General features: G+C 38.8%; 1 protein-coding gene across 2 annotated transcripts in view; it reads right to left on the reverse strand.

The window, feature by feature from the left end:
• vrk2 (VRK serine/threonine kinase 2) overlaps positions 1–25,993 on the reverse strand; it is a 161,355-nt gene that overhangs the window by 79,864 nt on the left and 55,498 nt on the right. For both annotated transcript variants that reach the window (XR_004337851.1, XR_004337850.1), the window contains exon 17: positions 1,487–1,582. The gene's annotated coding sequence lies outside the window, so the exon portion shown is untranslated. The remainder of the gene's footprint in view (positions 1–1,486; positions 1,583–25,993) is intronic.

A 25,993-nucleotide genomic window follows, 5' to 3' on the forward strand; every position in this document is an offset into this window, starting at 1 on the left:
GGGCAGAGAATTTCAGAAAATGCTGATTAACTGTATTTTCACGTGGAACAAAAAGTGTGGATAAAGATGCAATAAGGACCTGCATATTAATTGCCTGGCTAAATAATTGAAAGTTTTCTGTTGACAGTTCATCTGAGAAATTGAAGTGTGGTTTTTTTGAGGGCATCAGAGTAATACTCCTGGTCGGAACTCCAGCAGAGATTGCCACATTTAACCTGAGTAATTTCTGAATTTATCATATCAAACAATGTTTTCAAACATTATCAAACAAAAAAAAACATTGTTTCAGATTTCAAATCTGAAATCTGAAAGCAATGTTTTTTGTCACACGTCGTCACTCTCACTTACAGAGAAACTGGGCTCACTGCGGAGCACTTTTAAATCCCTCAGCACGGTGCTGGTTTGCTACATCTCTGAGCTGAAACAGAGAAGACTTCTTCCAAATTCCCCACCAAAAAAAAAAAAAAATCCAAATTCCAAACTCAACGTTAAGCTGTAGACTGATTTTCTTCTTAGGTAATCATATTGTTATGTAATTAAATCCAAGTTTGGGATTCTTGGTGCCTACTGTAACTAATACTCTTTTTTTCTTTAACACTTTCTAATGTACTTGCTTTTAGACTTGCAAACAATGTAAGCTACAGGCCTTAGAACATTGAAAGGGAGAACTTTCAAGAATGATGAAATATTCCCTTTAATGCACATTCTCCCTCTCAAATATGCAAGTCTTTCGTCTGCTGCTGGTTTGATGCTCATTACTTATATGGCCCACAATTCTAACTTGCATTTGCATTTTTCTAAATATTTATTTTTGCGACTTAGCACATTAAAGGCATTTCTCAACGTTAAGCTGAAATTAAAGGCATTTCTACTGCTCTGTTCTATGGCATTAAGCTTATAATTGTTGCATCTTAAATGGTAAATGATGTGGTAAACAATCAAGATTAGGGTCCTTGGGAGAATAAGCAGCATTTTAGATTTCAGTAAAGCCAATTAAGTTAAATAAAAACCACACTAAAGTGAATTGTTAATCTTGTTTATCGAATCAATAAAATATAGATGACTTAAACAGAGTAAGAAAAAGATTTGAACTCATTAAGGTCTTCCAATAACTTTCTTTCAGTGTAGAATTAATGGTATTATCTTTATTATTTACACTGCTGTTTAAATTAAGTCTAAACCATTTTAGTGTTGTAATTTAATTTATTTCAGCCCATGTACAATCAATCAGGATCTGTAAATCGCTCTTAAAAAGTTTACTCAGCTTTAACACACTCACCCACCAAGTCAATAAGGTCTGGGTCAACTAACACTGCTTCTGTATCAGACTGTGTGTGAAGGGTGACTGATAAAGTAATGGAAACAAAGCGGTGACTCTGTTCTGTGGGTAACAAACTTTGAATGTCAGCCAGCGTGACGGCCACTGACTCAGACAGACACAGGGAGGAGGGTGTGAAACGGAGACGAAGCTGGCACCGATCCCTACCTGGTTGAGAGCAGCTGGCGCTCCTCCAGTCAGAGTGCCACCCTGGCTGCCATCTCTCCTCCCAACTCGTGGCTCCGGGCCCCGTTTTCACTCACACTGAGGACACGACCAGAAAAACACCCAAATGAGACAAGAGGACGGGTCGTCACAGTCAGATCTCTGGATGAAACACAGGTTTTTATTACTGCAAGTTGGTGTGAGCGAAATATTCTCCTCATAAACAACCATACATTATCTCTGAAATAGGTCAAATGTTATAGATGGAAACAAATCTGTGAAAAAAATGATGGATGTATTGACTAAGGCATTATCAAAACTGAATTCAGTTCAGTAGTGGTTTAAGGGAGATGTACAGTACAGTGAGAACTGTTCCCGTATTGAAACTCCATAGCTTTTCTTTTATCCTTCACACTTTGCACATCTCAAAGTTTTCAAGCATAAACCTGGGATTGATTTTAACTTTAATGAAGTATCAGACAAAAGCAAGCTAAATTTACTGGTTGGCATGCTTGTGCACAGAAAAATGATGTTTGGATTATGTGTTTCTGCTGCTTTTTGTAAAGTATTTTTTGAAGCAGTATCCAGGTACGGCAGATCCACCAATCAGGGTTTTCCCAGCTGACAGATTTCTGATGGCCTCTAAAGTCTAATATGCTAATTCCACCCAAGGGCTATTAACCAGAAAAACAGTACTGAAACAGCATTTTTTCTGAACTTTTTACTTTTTACAGAAAAACTGTAAAATGCTTCAAATAAATTGGTCATGTACTTGAAGTACAGTAAAGTGCTTCAAGTAGATGACAGAGGTAGTAGATATGAACTTACAAGAAGGTTAGAGAATTACAAGAATATTGGCATTTAAGCCTTGCAGATTCAGAGTGAACCTAAGACTCTCACTTTTAATTAATTTCAGAAAAGTGAATCACCGTTTGTTTATGGGCCAATAATAAGGAATGCAAAGCTGAGAAATCGCTTGTTAGCAGCTGGGATGACGATTTGCATCTCCAAATCTAAGACCATGGACTTCAGATGGAAAAGAGTAGAGTCCCCTCTTTGGATTGGGGGCGAGGTCGTTTTCCTGTTGGAGGAGTTTAAGTATCTTGGCTACTTGTTCATGAATGAAGGAGAAATGGAGCAGGAGACTGACAGGCAGATTGGTGTAATGACTGCAGTGACTGAGCGCTGCACTGGTCTGTTGTGGTGAAGAGAGATGAGCTCTCAGTTTAAAGTGTTCGAAAAGATTTTTTTTTTTTTTTTTTGCTTCTTGAAAGAAAAAAAACATTCCTATGTTTTCTTCTATTGTCTGACTTACTGGCAGCTAAGAGAGATAGGTTAGTGGTTCTGTACTTTTTTTTGCCTTGTAGTCTCATTGTATTCATTTTAAACCTAATAGATCCTGTTTGTTCCATCAATTTATGTACTTATTTTTGTTATTTAATTAATTAGAAGTAAATAGATTGAAACATTTCATGAATGAAGATAAAAAATTAAAACAAAGTCGACTAAAGGCAAAAAGCAAATACAAGGGATAATTAAGAGGACCTGATTAAATCTTTTATTGCAAACAACTCCACACTGTACAGCCCAAGAAAACAAGTGAAAAAACAATTACCACAATAACAGTCACATATTCACAAGAACAACTGAAATAATTAAGAAAAAAAAATTAAGTTATGAGCTGAGCAGAAAAGCTCAAAGTTTAATTGAGATGAGAACAAAAGAAAGATGCAAATTCTCCAACTTGGAGTGATTTGAAACACAGGAAGTCTTTCAGGTGAACAGTTGTAAATAAAGACTAAAAATACAACCTTGATCTTTCTGCTTATAAGAGTCCAAAAAGATGTAGATCATTTGTATTTTTTTATTGAAAGCAGCGATATTAAATCCAGTTTTCCTATTCATCTTAATGTCTATCTTTCAATATCCTTTGTACTTTATCCATTATAAGTTTTAAGTTCTTTGAAAAGTAAATGAAACGGTGGGTCATTGTTATGAGACACTCACAAATGTTACATGGTGAATGTAATGTCAAGATCTGTGATATATGGTGCCAATCACTGGCTCACTTTACTCTTTAGATTTTTGGTGTCTTTATTCAGCGAGCTGCTCTGTGTCGTTCACGTCTTACAACTGAAATTTTTTGTCTATTGTGAAGGAAGAAGAAAAGGGGGAGAAACCTTGAGCTTGTGAAGCTTTAAGAGTTGCTTCATCTGTTCCCATTGGTCTTTATTCTATCATGCTTGTAAAAACTTTCTCTAGAGAAACTCGATAAGATGGCCTCTGGGTTTTTTCCTGGTGATTACTTTCACCAAGGAAGTTGCCAATGTTATGGGGAAATGTGAAAAGACAATTTTTATTATTTGATTTTTGCACAAATGTAACCTGTTGTGGAGAAAAAAGTGTTCTCATATGCAAAAAATACTGAAAGAGGAAACATGTTATAGAAACTACCTGCATATTTAGATCTGTAAAGCAAGAGGGAGTATGAACAAAATCTCCATTATAACCGTCACCACATCGTATGGACATCATACTATTGACAGCAATGAATCACATGCAGCACTTTTTAGGGCATGCACATTAAAATTTTTGTAGTCACCTATGAACATGCAACATGAATAGATGTGTACAATGTTTATGACAGGGAGACGACACGGCTAAAAGAAATGGTCCCAGAATTTAATCATGTGAGGTATTTTTTAGATATTTTTAAATTTGTCCTGAAAATGTCTGAACGTCAGTTTTTTATATTAGAATGATCGTGTTTTTTTTAAATTTAGAAATTCACTATTCACTTCACTAAAATTAGAAGAATTTGTTAATCTGAAAAGTAAACCTGCCTTTTTATATGAAATCTTGCAGATGAATGAATTTTCAAGTGGAATAAAGTTTTATCTACAGCCTTAGTTGTTTTCATTTCTGGGTCTCTCTCTTAATGCATTTTCCTCATTGGCTGTCTACCGTCACATGTTTGCTACAACCACTTCTGATTGGTTGATTATTATCTCATGATGATGCCGTCCCCAGAAGCTGCTTTCTTTGAAGTAATCCAAGAGATTGGATTTCCAAGATTCACACAGAAGAATACTCCACTAGACAACCAACAATTTTTATCAAAATGAATATTTAAAGGACTTTTTTTGAATACGACATTCTTTTTACACTCTTTTATTACATGGTGAGAACACCTGACTCAGCAGAACTTCTTAGTTGATTAAATAGAAACGTTTAAATCTATGCCATGAATAATTTTGCTCTTAACTACATGCACTTACTCTGGATTAGCTGAGTAAGGTGAATGTTAATCTTTTGGAAAATCTGACAGAGCAGTGGAAGGTTACAGTAAATAACAGGTTTGAAATTAGATGGAAACAATTTAGGAGCAGGATCTAACATCCTGATGCAAAATTCTGCCTTGCATGTTTTTAATAAACCTAATGCAAATGTATGAATACATTAAAACATTAAATATGTTGTCTTACACCAGTCAATCTGTAATTTTTACCTATTTTGGGAGGATTAAAATCCTATTTATGGGGTTGAATCTCCCTTATTCTCATGTGAAGCACCATATAAAATTAAGGGTTTTCTCTTAGGGATGCCAATAAAAAGGTAGATCCAAATAAATATGTGTTCAGTCAAAAGTGATAAATAAGCTATTTTAAAGATTGAATTATCACAACAATACAATAGAAAAAAGTGAAACTAGCAATTCTTTAAATGATGAGAAAGAAATAGAAATGGGGGGTGGAGCAGGGGTGGGGTGGTAAAGCTCAGATGGAGGGGAAATGAATTCCCAAAACTAATCTTAGCATAATCAGGGCACTGCCCCAGTGTCCTAACCCCATCTACATGCACACATACACACAGTACAACACATAACCTCCACTGTGTGGGCGGCGTTGTTCCCATGACCCACTTAACACATCTGGGTCAGCTGTATTCAACCACCAATTTACAGACACACACACAAATCCAGCCAGGTGCATTAAGACAAATGAACCCACACATACAGAATCAGGAAAGCCAGACTGTTTTCTCGTTCCTCTGCCCAGTGAATATTGAAATCAGTCAAACGCTTGTTACTGGAGAAAGCAGCAAACCTCTGACACGTTTCTGTAATCTGATAAACTCCACTTCTGTTCAACAATTATCTGCCCCTCCACAGCCAAAAACTACCACTGCTGGTTTCTTCCTCCATTTACTCATCTCAGTGCCAAGCTGCAGAAGAAGAAGAAGAAGCAGCAAGGGCCGAATGCACGGCCCCTCTTTACTGCATATAAAGAGCACTGTGAGATGAACACCTTGGAAAGCCAAAAGGTTGGCTTGCCAGTTGTACAGCTGGATGTAAACTAGTAAGTTTTGCTGCCGCACTGGGGCCTTTTTGCAGAGGCAGGAAGCAAGAAAAGGGCACATGAAGAGAGTGCTTAGGCTCTTTAAACGCAGGGGTAGCACTGGCTGCATCGCTTCCAAAAATAAAAAAAGGGAAAAAAATGAAAGAAAAAACTTTTGAAGTGTGTTTGTGTTTGAGGCGAGGGAGCAAAGGTGTGCTTTTGCGTTAGAGGCAAAAGGCAAGAGTATCCCTCCCAACTATATGTGTGTGCGTGTGCATGTGTGTGCATGGAAGTCCCTCTTGCCAGTTTTAAAAACCATGCGTAGCCCAGGTAAATGGCACGCTGTCGTCTGTACATGCCCAGTGGCTTTTCCTTTCTCTTCACAGGGAAGAGTTCAGAGGGCCAGTTAGCACCGTTCACAGCGGACCCCGAGGCTTCAGTCAAACACACATGTACACGCAAGAAAACACCAACGTGCAGATATGCTGGAAATCATGCACAAAGATGTGTAAAGTGCACGCATACACATCTGCACATGCTCACAGGCTCTTGTTAAATCATGCAGCAGCTGTACATGCATGTACACACACACATTTGCACACGCAGCTGGCCCGTGGCTAAGGCGTTCAAACAGCCGTGATATCGAAAACCAGCAGTTGGGAAAACAGTGGATTTTGCCGAGGTCCATAGCAGGTTATTGATCAAGGTTAGCTTAATGTGCAAACTGCCTGTGGCCAAGAGCCGTTCCCACTACAGATGTGTGTGTTGCTGCAGATGAGTGTGTAAAGAAAGGGCTCTGTGTCAGTGTGTGTCTGTTTATAGGTGCAAAACTGTTGGGTTTTTCTTTTACTTACCTATGCAGTAAGTTTATGAACTAGCTAGCTGGAAGCTAAAGCCAAGAACAATGTATCTTTATCCACCAACATGTTGAATTTAATCTCAACAACAGAAAATAGTTTAGATCGGGCATCATAATGGTCAGATCTGGATTTAATTGGGAAATTACATGATTTGTAAAGGGTTGGTATGTGTTGAACAGCTGCAGGAGGGTTCCAGTGAATTGATAGATTTATCAGACAATTGTCAGAGCATCTAAGAGTGAGTCATAAACAATGAATGAAGTTTTCAGAAGAGTGGGTTTCCCCAACCATACAGAAGAGCAGTGGAGGATGATTAATAATTTGGGCTTTTATTTGCAGCCACAGAACCTGGGAACATTTGCAACTATAGAGTGGATCTCAAATGGATCTCAATTGGACACCATGAATAAATAAAGGTGAAAAAATTTAATTAGTAAAAGCAAAAGTACTTAAAGTGGCAGAACATTAAAATTGAGAAGGGATAATTGCCCAAACATTCAATGGCTCAACTCAAAGAATTATGAACAGAAATCTACAAAAAGAATAAATCAGAAGTAATGTAACAGATCTACTCCAACATGCTGCCACAATCTAGAAACTCTGACCAACTTCCCTTTCCCTGCTGAAGAATAGCACAGCATGATGGTGCCACTACCATGTTTTACTGTTGACAGCTTTCACATAGTTGGTTTTGATAGCTTTTCTATTTCATGTTCCCAGCTTAAGTGGACAGCAATGCTTTAGCTGGTCTGTAGTTATGGTATATATGCCTTGCATTTCTCGATGGTTGAAGCACTGCTCTTTCAGATGTTCAAAGCTTGAGATATTGTTTGAGTATAAAAGTCTGAGGCCTTTTCAATCAATAAAACATAAAAAAACACAGTTTCTCTTGGGCCTGTATAACCTGTTCCTTCCCTGTAGGTTTACTTCTGTTCTAATAAATAAATCCAAAAATCCTGAATCGTGCCTACAGAAAACACAGGAGAGAATAGTGGGATTTAAACCGCAAGGAAAAACAAAATTGTGTCATAGCAGCTGGAAATGTCTCCCTGCAGCTCATTCCTTCCTGTGCTTATGGGGATATGTTATCTCTGAAGCTTATATCCATTGAAACCAATATTAGCAGTCAGGAGAAACACAAAGATTAGATATTTTACACACACATATGGTGCAAAAATAACTGCTGCTATGAGCGGAGGCGAGTACTGGAAACTGTACTTGCAAAAATCACAGCACAGCAGATAAATATGCGACTGCCTGCTAACATGACACAGTTCCAAAACTAAAGCTGGCAAAAAAAAAATGCCTTAACACTGAGCCAATATGTGCTAAAGAGACAGAATGGAGCCTACTGCTAAGTCTCCAAATGGTTCACAGGTGGAAAGCTTTTAATAGCAGCGTGCACAAGCAGCCGGGGCAGCGAAGATTCATTTCATTACAGCCTGCTGGACAAGTGAATGGTTAGAAAATCACCCTACACAGCAGGCTCAGCTCTTAATCCTCAGAAAACATAATTTCTCAATATAGCTAAAGCTGAAAACAAAAGTCAACACGGAGCTCTGCGGCTTGTGGTCTCTCAAGGATGACTTTGATATCTGTGTTTTCTTCATTTTGCCGAACACAAATTTGCCCTGAGGCTTATTCATCCAAAACCCTGAAACCACACAACTCAAACATCAAACCACAGAAAATGTACAAATGATGAACCGCCAAAATGTCCCCGCTTTGCAAAGAGGCATTTCATCTGATCTGCAACTGGTTCTCTAAGGGGAGGCACACACACACACATACACACACGTATGTCCTCTCTACTTGCCTTCCACTGTCCAGTCAAAGTAATAGATGGTGAATTCTGTTGCTTACTCATGCATACAGCTGACAAATTGTCCCTCTCCGATTGTGCGGTGTGATTTGTGAGAGATGGAGCACGACAGAATGAGCTGGCAGCTCAGACCGAAGGAGGGTTGCAGAGACGCAGACAAAAACTAGTCCGAAAAGACCCATTTGAAGAAAATTATATATCTGAGGGCTTAAAGGCCACCGGAGTGCAGATGAGCTGCTTTTAAGTGTGAGTGCATGGACGTCTAGAAAAGATCAAAAGACTTGTGAGACACTTCTTCCTTTCCTCCTTTCTTTGCAATGACCTTGGTGAATCCAGCAGTATGAGCCTTTGTGTGTATGGTCTTCCAACACAAACAGCATCAACAAAAGTAACAAAAATAAATTGTGTACGCATAAGTCACAAAATAGTGATATGATGATAAGTTTTACCCGTGAGATATCCACATAAAGTCCAACAAATCTGCTTTTAATAGTTTAATATGACCTAAATACTGACCAGTGGTTACCGCTTACAGTCCAATGGCACTCATTGATTATTTCTGCCACTATCATCCACTGACTAAGCATTTAGTTTTAGAAGAACTTTGTCTAATTTTTAGACATTCAGATTTGTTTTCTATCAACAAGGGTTTAAAGGCAAGAGCATTATCATAATTATGAGCAATTTCCTTGTGCAGATAACTGCAGTTAGCTCATTAAATATCCAGCCTAAGAGAGAGCTAAACCATCACTAACAAAAATTGTCAAAGAAAAGAGAATTACAATACGACAGGGTAGCAGCGGTAAAAGAGAAAGCTATCTTTTCTTCAGGACACAGCTCATTGTGGTAAGTCTATCTGAACTCTACTCCCGCTTTCCCTTTTCAAAGGATGTGCAGGAGACTGGATGGAATTTTGTAATCATAAATCTGGACTGAACTCGAGCCGTACACATTATGTATTTGTCTACGTTGTGGATAAACAAGCGAGCTTGACATAAATGTGCTTATCTCTCTGATCAGCTCTTAAGGCCAGAGATGTGGCTGTTTTTGAGACTCGAGCAGCCGAACCACTGACAAGGCAGCTAAACCTGGCAGAGGCAATGTTTAGAAAGAACTGCTAAGAAAGTAGAAAAAATGAAAAAGAAACAGAGTGGTTATGACTACTAGTGAAAGGAGCTTACTCAGGAAATGGAGCATTTTAGACGGGGCCAAAATGGTCGATTGGGAAGGTCGATCAGCTTTGATTCAACACAGATGTAAGGCTCTTGCACAGCTGATTTGGGTTTGATAAAACGTTTGCCTTCCTCTGCGTATTACTGTTTAAAGCTGGCTGCATATTCTTTGAACATAACATGGTGTGAATCCATGGGGGACTCTAGCAGTCAAAAAGTTCACACATGCAAAGTGCTGACTTCGCAACACTTCAAGAGGTACCACTTTAACGATTCAAAACCATGTGGCACCAGTCGGCCCTGACAAACACAATATGGCATCCACATGTCTATGATGCCATCCAGATGAGCTGATTTAAGTGAACTAGATGACAAAGAGTCATAATGGGTCTGCTTTGCCAACTCAAAGATTAACAAAGATGAGTTGGCTTCACTGTTTTAGACTAAGAAATATAAAAATGTTTTTTGCAATCAATCCCCAACTCTTATATGCACATTACAAATGATCTCAATGTGACAGTGATTTCTGCTAACATGCATGCAAACATTTTATGTAAATAATTCGAGTTTCACAAATTCAAAGCATCCCAGTAAAATTAGTCAGCGGAAGTCATCAGAAACAGCGGGTACCTTGTAAATGCACTATTAACTGTACCCTCTGTTTCCTTTTACAGAGTGGTCACTGAGCTAGTGCCACACTTTTCTGCGGATGGTCTTCTGAGTATAAATGGCAGCGATTTAACATCCAGGAGCTTATAGCCATTTGACAGTCTTATTATTGTATTAAGTATTTATTGAAGAACCATACAAATTGCTTCTGATAAACACTCCTCAAAAAGTATTTATGCCTCCTGCAGATACCAAAACTGGATCACTGAATCAGACTAATAGAAGTGAAATATCAACACTGCCGTCTTGTATTGCTTTGTGAATTTTTGCGTAAAACACAGCCAAAACTTCTGACCAATCAAACAACATTTTTCAGAGTTCTGCCGAAATAGTTCAACCAGGGCCAGTTATTCAGCGGATGTATCGCTGCGAACAAAGTGACACAATTTTTATCAAACCTCTATGTTAATGAGAGACGATTCCAGCATTACAGGTGAAGTACGTGGGAGCCTTTAGGCGTTACAGAAGGACTTTGTTGAAAAAAGTGAATCTAGAAGAAATTCACCCAAAATGAAGCACTGCAAGTGAAACAGTTTGCTGTTTAGTTTGCCAAATACCCAAACATATCCCTGTCTATCACATAGACACATTTACAGAAACACTTTCCAACATCCCAGGTTATCCTGCACCAATTTCTGACGATCGACATCAGTCAAACTACCAATTCCCTGCTCCATGAATTTGCTCCTATTAATATCAGAGGAAAGAGAGCTTGATTTGGAGTGATGGTGTAACAAGGGGGCATAGACTAATGATGAGTGGTGTCATTACACTCAGTAATAAACCATCTATGGCGACACCAAGGGTAAAGGGCCAGTCCAGCAAGTGTTGTGGAGAGACAGAAAGGTGCTATTCCGGGCATCATGATGTAGGAAGCAATCATATATGACTTCGGGTCACATCTGGTACTAATTTGTAGGACCCCAGAGGTACAGCACCACATCAGTGCCATTCTGTGTCTGCATATCTTATACCTCCTGAGACAGCACAGTGGCAGAGTTTTTTAACAACACCTGTCCACATGTGTGTCTGCATCAATATGCCAAATCTGGAAGACTGGCTACAACAGCTGTGGACAGACTCACTTTAAAAAAGGTGACAGTACGATCCCCCTCTGCACTGAGTCGCCAGTCGTGTCTAGGCCTGGGAAATGCAACAATGTGCTGACAGAACTAGATATTGCTGTCTCTGAAATTCTTTTATCTGATGTGAATAATGATTTTAAAACAATTCAATATGTAGCATTTATTTGTTTATTCATGTTCCATGTTGTCAATGTGTGGCTTTTCTTTTGCTATTCTACACCCACCACCTCCCAGTTTCAGATTAGGCCACAAAGCATTTACCGCGAGTTGAGTTAATCCGACCTCTGGCATTCCCACCCCCTTCTGCTCACAGTATCTGTGACAAACGTGTGACAGTAATCTTTCTCCGACACTTTTATGATATGTTTCTTCCCTTTCTCATTGAACAGAATGGACATGTGTGTGTGGTGATGTGGCATTGTCGACTACCATTCTGACCCACCAGTAGCCCCATGTGCACACACCATACACAGAGCTACCTGGACATGAAAACGATTGCCCCAGGAGAAGACAATGCCGACTGCTGCCAGCCCTGGAAAAGCTGGGTTGGAGTGAAGGGCAATGCCTTCCCTCCCTCGTCTCTAAAAATAATTCCACATAATGCACCTGATAATAGGTTTATGCAATAATGCATCCATGCATGGTAATGCATCCTCCCCAACATAGCTGATGGAACAAAATGCCGAAAGTGGCATGAAACCCGAAAGGTTCAGTTGTGACAAAAACAAAAAACATTATACAAATTCCTGGTTTACATTAACAATAAAAGGGCTAAATATATAAAAAATAAAGGGTCAGTTTAATAATTATGAGAGGATAATAATATGTAAGTAAGCTTTTCAGATAGATCTGACCTCAGTGGCCTTTCAAAAATAAAATTAAAAATGTCTTTTTGTTTCATAAAGAAAACTGTCTTCATTACTTAAGGGCGTGAGAGGTTTTAAAGGAATTATTGTTGTCAAAAAGTGCCTTTGAAATTATTTCCTGATAATAAAAAGGCCCACCATTACTTATCCTTGATTCACTCTTTAAACCTGAAACAAGTTTTATTGCTCTAACATGTATTTGTCCTTTAAACACTGATTTTATTTTCTAACACAAAGTGGGTTTTTATTTGTTTTGTTTTCATCAAACACTACTGATAAATAATAAGGTGTAAGCGATGAGGAGAGGTTTTTTTTTCACTTGTGGCCTTTATGCACATCTACCAGACAGGAAATGGGCAGAGAAATAAGTGGGGAAAACATGCAGCAGAGGTCTTAAAGTTGGGAACTAAACGCACAACGGCCACATCGAGGACTACATTCTCATTGGTATCTCCTCCATCCTGCAGCATGCTCAAAAGCGGAATTTCTAGAGCATTGACAGCAGCGTGACTGTTTACGAGAGTTAAGATATAGTTTTTACACCGCTGCTGGTGTACTAGTACAAAAAGAGTGGCTCAATGTTGGATGTTTGCTGAAGATGAATACCATTGTGGACATTACTTTTATTTGTTGACTGTGGTAGAAATCCCAGAATGTCACAAGGCTATTTATGCGCAGCTAAAGCTATGTGTAAGGGAAGAGATGCAAAAAAACAAAAAACAGACAGAGGTCAGGATGAGGCCCAACCTCCAACCACACACCTCGCCTGAGTTACGATGACAATACCACCTGTTCATTGCAACTTATTCCTTAGGCTTGTTTGAATTGGCATGCACAGAGGAATTTATCTCTGTGTCGAGCACAATGAGGAACATTGTGTCTGCGTGTGTGTCGGTAAGCAGAAGGTAGCGCTCCACACAATAGGAAAGGAGCCAGATTTAAGAGCACGGTCGCTTGGTGCGCGCCAAGCATCTCCATAAATCCTAATACACATTCCACATTCCCTGTGGGACACGCACAGGGAAAAAAACACAGCAAAAGCAAAGAAAGGGAGGGAATGAATGCATTTTCTTCTTATCTATCTGTCTTTCACTCTCTTTCCCCAGTGAGAGAGACAGAGGGGAATAAATGGCTCCCCTCTCCTCTCCTCTCTCCTCGGTGTGGGCTGACAGCGCAGCAGATGGCGGTTTAAGCAGTGAATTTATGAGCGCCACAATCTTAATGTTGCAGAAAGAAAAGAAAAGGACTCGCATCAAACGCCACTGACAAATGCACTTGCTAATATTAATGCACTCCTCATTCATCCAATATGCTGGCTAATTGCTTTTCTGTACACAGTAATATGGCACCTGCTGCTCAAGTCCGGTGCTCCCGTCAGGAGAGGGGAGATCCGGGAGGGAGGAGGTGGACGTGGAAGTGGAGAGAGATGAGAAAGAAAATATCTCTCCCTCTCTGTCTCCCCCCAGTCCCCTCTTTTTTTTTCTTCCTGTGATGGATGCAAGGCTCTGGATCATGCGCCAGACCTGTCAGTGTTCCTAATTAAAATTTTATACTTACAAGCTCAGAGAAACAAAAAAAAAAAAAAAAAACGTGGAAAGCACTCAGTAAACAATCACTTATGAGAGGAGAGGAGGAGAGAGGCCATCACAGAATAATTCCTGTGGTGCGGCACACAAAAATCCAATTTTAAATACGGCATCATACACTGAAAAAAAATCCTTGGACTTTATTAGTGCTTAACAAGGCCGTGTTGCCCACAGATCAAACCAGACTCCAGAAGGGCCTGAAAAGCTCCAAGCCACCCACCTTTCCAGCAAAAAAAGAAAAAAGAAAAAAGAGAGGAAAGAAAAGCGACTCTTTTATGGGCTCTTGTTGAATTGCTGAATGTAATAAAGGTGCAGAGGCTGTTAGGTCGCATTTCTATGTCACCTTCAAAGTGTCACAGACTAAAACGGTTCTACAGAAATCTGCTGAGAAAGTTGAAATGGCTTAAATGTCTTTACAATTTATCATGGCCTCTGATGCTGATAGGACAGCTCTCGTAAAAATTAAGCTGATCATTAATAATTAAAACGAATATTTCCACCAAAACTCAGTTGAGACCAATCAATATGGTGCCGCTCATTTATCATAAGTTATTCAGGTTTTGAAAATACAATTAATTTGCATTAATAGAAGCTTCCTTATCCCCTGCATCAGCTTTCATTTTTTGCTTATTTTCCTAACTATTTGAGTTTTTAAAGTCAAACAGATGAACATCATTATTTTTGTGCTTTGCATCATGTTTGGGATGCCCATCTGGGGCCCCCTATAGCCTCACCATTATCTGCCCTCCAGCTGCTGTTAAATGCACTAAATTGTAAAATAATGAGTTTGTAAATTGCACGCAATTATGGATGCAAATTGAATAAATCCTCCGAACTATAGATTGTCCTTTCTCCTCACATCAGCACCTAATTGATGCATGGAGAGCAGCAGGTATTTCTCAGACGCTGGGGTAAGAAACTGAGTATTCTGTTTTTGTTGTTGTCTGACTGGCTGCAGAGAGATGAACTGTGATTTGATGGAACAGAGCGCTCTGTACCAGCTGAAGTGAGACGTGCTTCATGCAAAGCCGTTTGCTTGGTAAGTGATCAATCTTTGTGATGAGGGAGTGTAGCATCTAAAACAACAAAGGAGTGAGGGTCGGAAGTGAAAAGAAAAGAAAATCAGAAGCTGAGGTGTTGGGGTAAAAATCTGAACATCTGAAGCAGGCACAGGATGAGAGAGCAAGAGCTAAAACTAAAATGTAAAAATGTGTTACACAATCTAAAAACAAAAAAAAAACAACTAATGCTAAAATCCAATTACATGTTGTTGTTTGTATAACATATGTAATGGCATTTATTTAGTTGTTACTATTCTATTACACAGAAAGGTTTAGCAATAAGAAGTTAGCTAATTAACTTCTAAGGTAGCTGGGCCACAGTAAGGTTTTACTAATAAAAAATTCAAAAAAAAAAGTGGACTGCATTAATCAAAGGTTCAACACACGACTACCAGAGATTTTTGCAACTGGAAATATTTCAAAACAGGCCCTGAAATCAAGACAAATAAAGAACAGAGCAGCATGTGAGGATGAGGCGAGTTGCGCCCTTATGCTATATACTTTACTAATCAAAAATACTTAAATCTTCTGAATTATTTTTAACAAAAAACTGTAATAAAGAAATGTTTCTGATGAACATGTGTCCAGCAATAGGCAGGGGAGGGGAAAGACTAAAGATAAAATTGAAAACATCTTCCTAAATAATTTTAGTATTAAACAAAACTGGATCAATAATGTATTTTATAACAGGGTTTTGATAGCATATATATTAATATTTGAAAAATGATTATTTATTCTTACGTGAATATTTTTATGATGTACCTTTCTGTTGTTTTTTTTCAGTATTTAATATTGTCATTACTTTTGTTGACTCATTTCAACCTAACAAGTCTAAAATATCTAAAGCAATACTCATCGGGAATATTTCATATTCTCTAACAACATCCTCTATGATTCCAATCACCAACTTGCTATACAAGCTTCCGCAGAAACCTGTTATTAATCTTTCTTTCCTCACCTAATTATTCTGCTCAGAAACAACATATGTTTGTTGTAATAATGAGGCAGCAGACTGATGGACTGACCGTATCCCACTGAGCATCCGACACATACACACCTGCTTTTACCGGTTCTTCCTCCCAGAGTGTCTGCGTACGTGGGTGGATATTTCACATGTATTTACCACATCTCTACTCCCCTCGATGGGGTGCAGGGGGTGTGTGTATATGTGTGAGCAGCCTAAATCTTCTATGCATGAAATGGAGAACACTTTGCACCTGAAGGCACACCCCAACACGCAAAGAACAGACTTGAGTCATATTTGGCTATTCACACACCAAAAAAACCCAAAAAACATTCCACCCAATTCACCATGTGCACATACAAACAAATTCAATTGTACTGAGTGAAATAAGAAAATACATTTGTGTGCTTTTCATTACAACTAATACTATCAACTATTCCCATCATAACACAAATAATGCCCATTGGCTTAATTATTACTAAGTTCTAGCAGCATAATCTTAGAATTAAGTCTTGAAATTCAAGAATGAAAGAAATATGAACTTATAGTTAGTTAAATTTAGCTTTTGGCTCACAGATACAGTTGATCTGATTCAAAGCTGATTTTCTTTTGTGGTGTGAAAAGTGATCCAAAGAAACTGAATTCATCACAGGCACAACCACGAGTCATATGAAAACACACAGCGACATCACCATCGTCATCTTCTTGAGAGACATACTACCCACAATCCTTTTCCACGAGCCAACTAATTAGCCACTGAAAGGTCAAATAAAGTCAGTGTGATTAGGGAGAGGAGAGAGAAAAGGGAAGCGAGGGAGGGAGGAAACAATACAGACATGAAGAACAGTAAGAAAGCGGCTCACATACATTTAGTTTTGGAGTCATGCCAAGAAATCTGCAGCCCTTTTTTCTTTTTTTTTCTTTAATTCACACATCCAGTCTATCCTTGCTTTCTCCTTTTACTCGGAGCTTTAGTCCAAAACGTTGGCTTCAATTTTTAATGAAATGCTTATGTTGTAGCACCTGGACATGCTGGCTCGGAGCTGGCCCATCAGGTAAGGCATCCCAGGAGGGTCATTAAATACGGAGACTTGGTGAGCAGCAGGACCTGTCTGGGTGCAGGCCACGGTGATGCAGGGCCTCTTGAATTAAATGCACTGCAGACACACATGCATCTTTTTTATTTTTTTAATTAACTTACATATTTTTAATGCAACTAGATGCTTTGCATTGCAACTCCTTTGTTTAATGTCACGCTAACTTTGCATCTCAATTACTTTGAGTGTCACTGAAATTATTTTAGTAAAGCAAGTCAAAAAGCGAATAAGCTTATTCAACAAATTAGAATATATTTTCTGATGAGTTTCGTTTGTTAGATTAAAAGTACATTCGGAAATAACAACCTTAAAGCCCGCATTTATATATTAAAAATATTTTTTGTTGATTTGATGCAATATTTTAATCCTAAATGTCATTTGGATTAAATGTAAGAGGAAAATCGTAATTAACAGAAATAAAGGCTTGAGAACATCAGTCTGCGTGTAATTAATCTACATAACATGTTCAGCTTAGTGAATTCAGTTACTGAAATAAATTAACTTATATATATATACGGTATATATATATATATATATCTATATATATATATATATATATATAGATATATATATATATATATACACCATGGCGCAAATTCAAACTGGAAGACTCTCCAGCCCCACCTGCATCATCCCATCGGAGCGTCTCGCTCATCGTCGTCGACCTATCAACGCTGGACCAAGTCACGTCACTGCCAATCACTGACCAAACCCTAGTTGATAAGGACCTCCATCTATGACATCTTCCGCTCTCCAGCTGAGCTCAACCCACCTCCGCCCCTTCTCCACCTCCACTCTCCTGGCTCTTCGGGCATCCATCCTTCTCCGACCTTCACCACCAGTGTACAGGCCCCAGAGGATGACATTCCTAATCAGCATCGGGAATGCTCATCCGAGCTTATTGCAATTCACAGCTCGATGTCCTCGGCCGGAGCCCGAACGCCAAAGAACTTTAATTCACGCTTGTCAATAAACCTTTTTAATCGCTGTCGTTCTCCATCTGAGCCTCTCCAGATTGAAATATATATATATATATATCCCAATACCTTATTGGGATTAGGTATTCATCAACATCAACAAAAATTTATTTTATTTTTTTTTCTAATTATTGAGATGCACCTGTATGTCTTTCCAGATGCACGCACTGTGCGTGGGTGAGAACCAAGTGAAAACATGACATTAGAGAGGCAGGAACATTATTCCCAGAGAGTCTGGTAAGGTGGTCTTGCCGCAGGCTTCTCCCCTGGCTCAGTGTAGAGTCAAACATCTCCTATGGTATAAAAAAAAACCCAAACAACAACAACAACAGCGGCGGCAGCGCAGCGGAGCGCGCCTCCCTGTCAGCGGCAAAACACAGCGACGTGTCGGATGACAACAACACTGACACTGCACCTACTGTGCACTCCCAACCTTTGGGAATTCACCGGAGTGAGAAGCCCGTGTACACTTGGCGTCATGGATCCGAGTGATGTGGGGTATGTCACATTGCAGGTTTTTCCAAAAGCAGCATATGTTTTGCTGCACACCAGCGCAGAGTTCTCATTCACACACAGACAATGGCTGTGCACTTGCCCTTCTACCTCAACTAGCCTGATCCCTAAAGAGAGAGGTGTTTTAAGACATTCACACACACACGCCGACACCAACACACACACACAAACGTACGGTAAGTGGACCTGCAGTCTAATGGAGTTTAATTACTCCCAGCTCATCCATCAGAGGCTCCAGTAGGGGAGTGGAGTATTTTATCACCACTTTTAAGGGGTTATTAGTACAAATACACTGTCACCCTGCATTACCACTGCAGCGCTTTAGGGTGCCATGCCCTCACCACATTCATTACAATCTCTATCAATATCTATCAGAACTAAACGCTCCCTCTGTTTCCTCCACAGTCCTCCTTCGATGTTCTCTCCCTTCATTCTTCCCATTAATATGAAGCACTGACTCTTCCTAAACCAGTCTGTCCTCCACCCTCTCTGTACATCATTCTTCTTTCACCTCCTTTGACACACAACTCTAAAAGTTTCACTCTGTTCATCGTTCAGCTCTCATTTCGGGCCATAGATGGACGGTGCTTCGGCTGACATTGCTTCGGATGACATTGCCTGATGGAGACTTAAGGGACAATGTGGTCATTCGGGGGCCAAAAAAAGGAGGTGTAAGAGTCAGGAACAAAATTTCCAAATACAATGCTTCCTTTTCAAAATGCTAGAACAGTCAAATTTTTTACTCCTTGTGCTGTTATGTGATGCATTTAGAGGGCGGTGGCATTTTTAAAGTTACTTGAGAAAGAATAAAACTGGCAAAGTGGGAGAAACTAATCACCACTAAATTGTAGTAATATTTTTTGTGCCTCAGTATGCAGAACTATAGGGTAAAATCTGACAGATTATGATAACAAGATTTGTCCACTACTCATTTAAAAACTGGTAGGTGCCTAAAAGTTGCTTTGATGTTTAATATCAGAAGCTAATTAATGTTTGTCCAAAAAAAATCTGAGAAAGATGTTACATTACCAACCTTCATTCGTGACCACTCTGCAGGACTTTTAACGTTTTATTCTTTAAGTCCCATTGGCTTTCTTACCTTTAATGTCAAATTTGGAAAGAATGGAGATTAAAGTGACATTGAAATCAGGTGGTTCGAGTAGTAAAGAAACAGCCAATCTGCAGAGACCATCTCTAGGGTACAGAGTGGCTTGTCAGAAAGAGAAAATATCCAGTCAGCAGCCGTTGTGTAGACAAAAACATCTTGTTGAAGTTAGTGGAGAATGGACAAACTGGTCTGAATTGTTATAAACGCAAAAAGAAGGCAATGCAGGACTGACAATGTGTGAAACCTTGAAACAGATAGATTAGAGCAACAGAAGACTCCACAAGGTGCCACTTATTTCACCTAAAAACATATAACTGAGGCCTAAGTTTGCACTTGCTCACTGAAACTGTAAAATAATAGATGAGAAAATTATTACTTGTTTGAAAGAGTCTCAATTTCAGCTGTGAAGTTCAGATGCAGGGTCAGAATTTGGCCTAAGCAACATATAGGCATGAATTCATCCAGATTTACATCAATGTTTCATTGTGATGTCGTAATAGTGTGGGAGATGGTTTCCTGCCACAGTTTGGATCCTATAGTTACAATGGGTATATCTGAAACTAAGGGGTGCTTCCTAACAATGCATAAAGCTGTGAAGTCATCACACATTATCTGCTATATAATGAGAGGTCTTCTTTCAGAAAGCTTTGTAGGCAGCTGAGGCCTGGGAAGCCAAAACTGGATTCTAATCCATGGAGATTAGTTGCATAAATTTGTTGTTTAACCAGCTCCACAGTTCAAATACCAATCAATTCAGCTGTGTTTCTTTTTCAGCAGGTTTGGCTCTGGAGAATATAACATTATGTCTTCTTTTGTGTGTAAAAGCATTGTGAGAGTATATTAAACCTAGATTCCTGACAATGACTTCTGCTGGTCACAGAAGTTATTGAATGTTCACGGTACTTAATCCATGCCAAAAATCTAACATAACTGGCATTTAAATGTATAATCTCTTTAATGCTTTTAATTCAAGTTTATGACCACAGCATTTTACTAAAACTGCACTAGAAAAGTTTTTGAATGATGTACGTCTTGACATCGATGCACCAAAAACTCCAGTTTCTCTCGATTTTTGTGCTGCGTTTGAACCAGTTGATAAAACCATTCACTTGGTATAGAAGGTGAGATGACCTGGTTTCGTGCTGCACTGGTGGAGATCTTATTTGGTTCCCCAGAACTCCATTTTCGAGTCCTGGAACATCTCCTACAAAACCTATGCTGATGAAGTGCAACTCTATAATTATGTTTGACCACTGTCCTCTGTGCCCAAGTTATGAAGGAGTGGATCAATGAAAAAAAATTATATATACATTAAATGCACATAAAATGTAGACTTACAGTAGAAGAACTGCCCAAGGAGAGAGCTTTTTAAGAAAATTACATTAACTCAAATGATCAACATATGTGCTCACCACTCCATGAACCCCACCTCCATGTTGCTCAGGTTTCATTTTTACTTCACCATTTGACCAGATGCCTCATTAATCTTCCTTAATTATTTTCTTCTTATCCATCTTTTTTCCTCCCAGGATGGTGAAACAAACAAACAAAAAAAAAACTGCACTTGTTTTCCCAAAGCTCTCGTTATCCAGTGGTGCATATTTTATCATGGAATAAAATGTTATTATAATGAATATTAGAATTTGACCCTTTGTTATCTTGGCCTTTCAGAAGTCCGAAAAATTAATTTTACACTCTGTTGCAGAGGAAAGACAAGAAAATGACACAAAAAGCAACTGAAAGCCATAACATAAAACTTTTAATTTGGAATAAACCGTTGATGGGTTAGTTTCAACTTTCAAACATTTATGTGTAACTTAATTATTGCTGTGCATACACAGGGAAATCTGAACTCGAAGCCCTGCAGATACGGACATATATCTTTTCAGTGCATTCACTAAATTTAATCTACCTCTGAAAGAGTGGCTAAGGATGTGTGTATGTGTGTTTGCGTGAAGCACCTCGAGCGCCTGTCATCCTTTGGAGAACAAAAGCACTCAGCATTACAAGTACGTCCAAGCCGAGTTTGGCCCTAGTATTTATGGAAAACGAGGATTGTATGGATTAAAAAGACGATGCCAAGACGAACAGCATTAAAAAAAGCCATGATTCATTTCCCAAACCATGGAAAAAAGCCAAAGGACAAACAAATCAATGGCAGTTTGGATGATATCTGGCCTCCGGCACTGACAGGCCCCCGAAGTGTTTGGCACAAATGTAAATGTGAAAAGTGCAGTTTTCTTCATAAGTAGCGAAGCAGGATAACCCTACAATATACACTATTTAGTCCTGATTAACATTATTTATTGCATGCATTTGAGACCATTGCAAAAGTACTACAGCTAAACAGTGTGGGCTAAGGACAGTGGCTATAAAAAGCCTACTTTTAAATTTTTGGGGTTGTTTTGTAATTTATTATTATTTTTAAACAGAATCAAGATAAAGAAAAATAAAGAATTTTAGAACTTTCAAAACGAACCAGTCAGAAGAAGGATATACAAGAATTTCCAAGGCATTAGATAATTGAACAGACAATATGGTGCAGTTTTACTACAAAGAACTGAACCACCCTGCAAAATTGCTGAGAAAATTAGATCAGCAATAGGCTTACAGCAACATGTATGAAGCTACAGGAGTTTCTGGTAAGGACTGCCTATGTAGTATATGTGAAATCAATATCCAAAATTTTCCAAGGAGTGGAAAAAAAGCAATTTCTTATCATGAAAAACAGTCAAACAATGCAAAAATATTTACAATAACATTAAAAGTCTCTATAATGTTGAGAATAAAATGCAAAGTTTCATCAAATAACAGAATCTTATTTTTAGCATGACAAGGACTCAAAGTACATATCCAGATTGACAAAAGAAGAAGATCCTACGCAAGAGTCCAATTGAACAGTCTGTGGTGTGATCTAAGGACGACTGTGTGTGCACCAATCTGGTGCATATTTTTGTATAGTTTGCAAATATTGCTATTAAGATGTGCCATGACTAACCCAAAAAATGCTGTAATAAATTCCAGAGATGCTTACAAAGGTGGTTGCATAAAAGTGCACACCTATGCAACCACATGGTTTAAATTACATTTTACAGGCTACAGATCACATTAAAGGTGAAAAAAGTTCTATGATTATTTATCTTGGTGTCATTATTTTTACATCCCACTGCTGCATTAACAGGGTTCAGTGTATTTTCTTATCCTGTGATAGCTGAACAGATTAAACAAAAGAAGGGATGCTAATTACAATAAGAGACTGGAATAAGATGCTTTCAATTAAAATCCAGTCAAAACAATCAAATAAAGCACTGGATAAATTGTGTCATCGTGTAAAAAAATCTATGGCTTATTGTCTGGGCAGAGGGCCAATTTACACAGCAACACTTGTGATGCGAGTCAATATTCAACCAAAATGGTCAGCTTCTGTTTTTCGATGGAAATGTTGTATCAATGTGCACGCAGAAATTGTCTGAAGTTAAAATCTGTTGCTGCAGTGAGAGAAAATGGCAGGAAAGAAATGAGAATGCTACATCTTTAATAAACTTTTCCTGAAAAATCTGATTTATCTAGTTTTTACACTTGTCTTCTGACCTCTGGAGGGGGAAGTTGTAATTGTACTTTTTTAATTAGCTAAGGAAACTACAATATCTGGTGTAGCACACAACTGTCCTGCTTCGCACATGAGAAACAGTCAATTTCCTCTTGATAAGAGAAAGGATGATATTACCTTTTTGATTAGGAAAATATAACTAATACATAACTAAAACAAACAATGTATGAATTATGAGGAAACAATGGTATTTCTTTTGTTCAGGTAATACTCCAAAGAGATTTTATTTTTTAAATTAAATTTTCTGACTATTGTGTCTTGTTTCAATTGGTTATAGAAATACTTCGGACACTGCTTTTTCTCAAAGGCTTGACCTTTATTAGGAATCATTCTTAGCTTACCTTCACTCTATTCAGACTGCATATACAGTCTTGCTATCACTATTGATCAGATGTTTTGATCAAATCTATTATTTGTTCGAATAAAAACTCAACTATGTCCAAAGTACTTTGAATGAAATGGTAAAAGTCAAATTTCCTCTCTAGAGCCGGACTTTTGGAGCCTTTCATAAACCACAGATGTCAGAACTCAGATCTGGAAATGACATCACGCCTCACATATCCATGTTTCAGTTGCGAGTTGGAAAACCAGTGGCACTCATTTTAAGTGCTTCCAGACATTGTAGAAGCTGTTTCGCCAACAGAGGTTGGCCTTGTGAATTTCGTAAGCGAATTTACTGATTGGCTCTTCAAAATGATTATTTATTTTCGTATTTTCTTGCAGATCTACACACAAGCGCTTCCTATGTTACTCAACTGAGCGAGACTGAGAACAAGCACAAGGGGAGAAGCGCAGCAGAATGCGTGTCGTTCTTGTTTGATATGCAGACAGCACATGGCCTCATACAAAGTAGTCTGAGGGAAAACATTTAATTTCAAATGAGTGGCTGGATGCTCAAAAAAATGTCTGAATGACACCAACCCCCGAATAAAAAACAAAACAAACAAAAAAATGCAGCTGCATCTGAATGCACATTTCTGATAACATAAATGGTCAAGTAAAATGTAATAGTTCCCAGAAAGATGTCTCATTGAAGTCTGGGTCTAGAAATAATTTGCATCATCACTTAAGAAACTAATTTTGATCCAAAACGTATCCTACCATTTCTGCCAATGGTTATTTCCTGGATCAACAAGATCCGGCCTTTTCAAAGAGGCATAAATCTTAATAAACAGTACCATGTGTTTAACAGATTAAACAACCAGAAGTCCAAAAAATATTTCTGAGTGTGGCAGCCATGTTGAGTTTTGAATAAAAGTGGCTGAGAAAAGTCTGGCCTCAGGGAGCATTCAGCTTCATGTATAAGGCAGAGGGAGGACAAACCGCCCCCACCAAGTCCTGAAGCAGCAACACTGGACACTGATTTGGTGACGTGGCTTCATCAAGGGAGAACATCAAATCAATGCAGATTTAGGGTAGCTCTTTGTGCATTGCCTTTGCTTGCCAAGTTGACGCCAACTGGGAGTAATTTTTGACTAATCTTCTGTTCTGACTGTTTTCCTATTGCTATTAATCAGATATTTTGACAAAAAGAGCTACTATCCCATGTTTTTCTATGTAAATCATGCATGTGGGGTTTAGACGACCTCTGCTAAAAGCCACATGTGGAAGGCGGGAGAGCAAAGAAGAAACGAGTCCTGGCCGGCTGCCACTCATCTGGGCACCTTTTCTAAGCAGGGCAGAAAATCAAACACGCCAGAGAAGAATTAAAGGAGAAAGAGAGAGGGAGAGGAAAGAAGAAGAAAAATGATTTTTTCTTATAAATAGCAGGGCTTGCCAGAAGGCAGAGGAAATGAGAGCAAGTGAGCGCTGGAAAAGAAGGGCTTGAGCTTGACACGGGGCTTAAAATTGAGAGGGGGCGGAAAGAAGGGACCTACTGCGCGAAAATGTCTCCAACCAAAGCAAGGATTAGTGTTCCAACCTCCTCCACCGCCAAGATCTGCCAGTACAACTAATCACCTTCACAGCTTCTCTCTCTCTCTCTCTCTCCCCTTCTCTTCACTTTTTTACACCACCCTCCTTTTTTGCCTCCACTGTCCCTCTGCTCTTTAAAGTATCATTTTGCCCCCTCTCGTTGTCATTATGGTAAAATTAAAGCGGAGCATGTACTGCCAAGTGCGATTATCTGCTGCAGACTAACTGTGCACGTTGAGGTGTTTTTCTTTTTCCTCTGAGTCACAGGTACACAGTGCATTACAAGCCGCATGAACACATTGCAAACTTCACAAGGCATCTACATACATGAAGACCAGGATGTCGCAGATAAATCACCCCTCTCCCCATCCTCTGTCTGTCAACCCTCTTCTGTCTCTCCATCCCTCATCACTCCCCACCTGCTGGCCCATCTTCTTCTTTTCTCTCTTCCATCCCTTTCTCCTCCTGACAAGGTCTCCTCGCAAACATGGCAACGGTGCATAAATGTAAACAAGTCAAATTGATCACACAGAGGATGAGCCACCGGGCGGAGGATTTTAATTTTTTTTTTTTGGAGGGAGGGGTGTATGCATGAGACGGGAACGATTAAAACTTTTCTCTCCTTTCTTATCGTTTTACATCCAGCTAGTTGCCTGTAGAATATGGAGGACCGAACCTGTCCTAACTGAGAATAAATACTGTAGTTAATAAATAGCTAAGTAATATATATATATATATTTTTAGCAACAAAAAAAACATAGATCATTGCTTTAAATCATTTTAAATTGATAGAATGTGGCAAAAATTGATACCAATGTTTTAATCCCTAACTGTAACAAAATACTTTAATATTAAAGCATGAAATTTTA

Source organism: Xiphophorus hellerii, chromosome 22 (assembly GCF_003331165.1).
Source record: "Xiphophorus hellerii strain 12219 chromosome 22, Xiphophorus_hellerii-4.1, whole genome shotgun sequence".
NCBI lineage: Eukaryota > Metazoa > Chordata > Actinopteri > Cyprinodontiformes > Poeciliidae > Xiphophorus > Xiphophorus hellerii.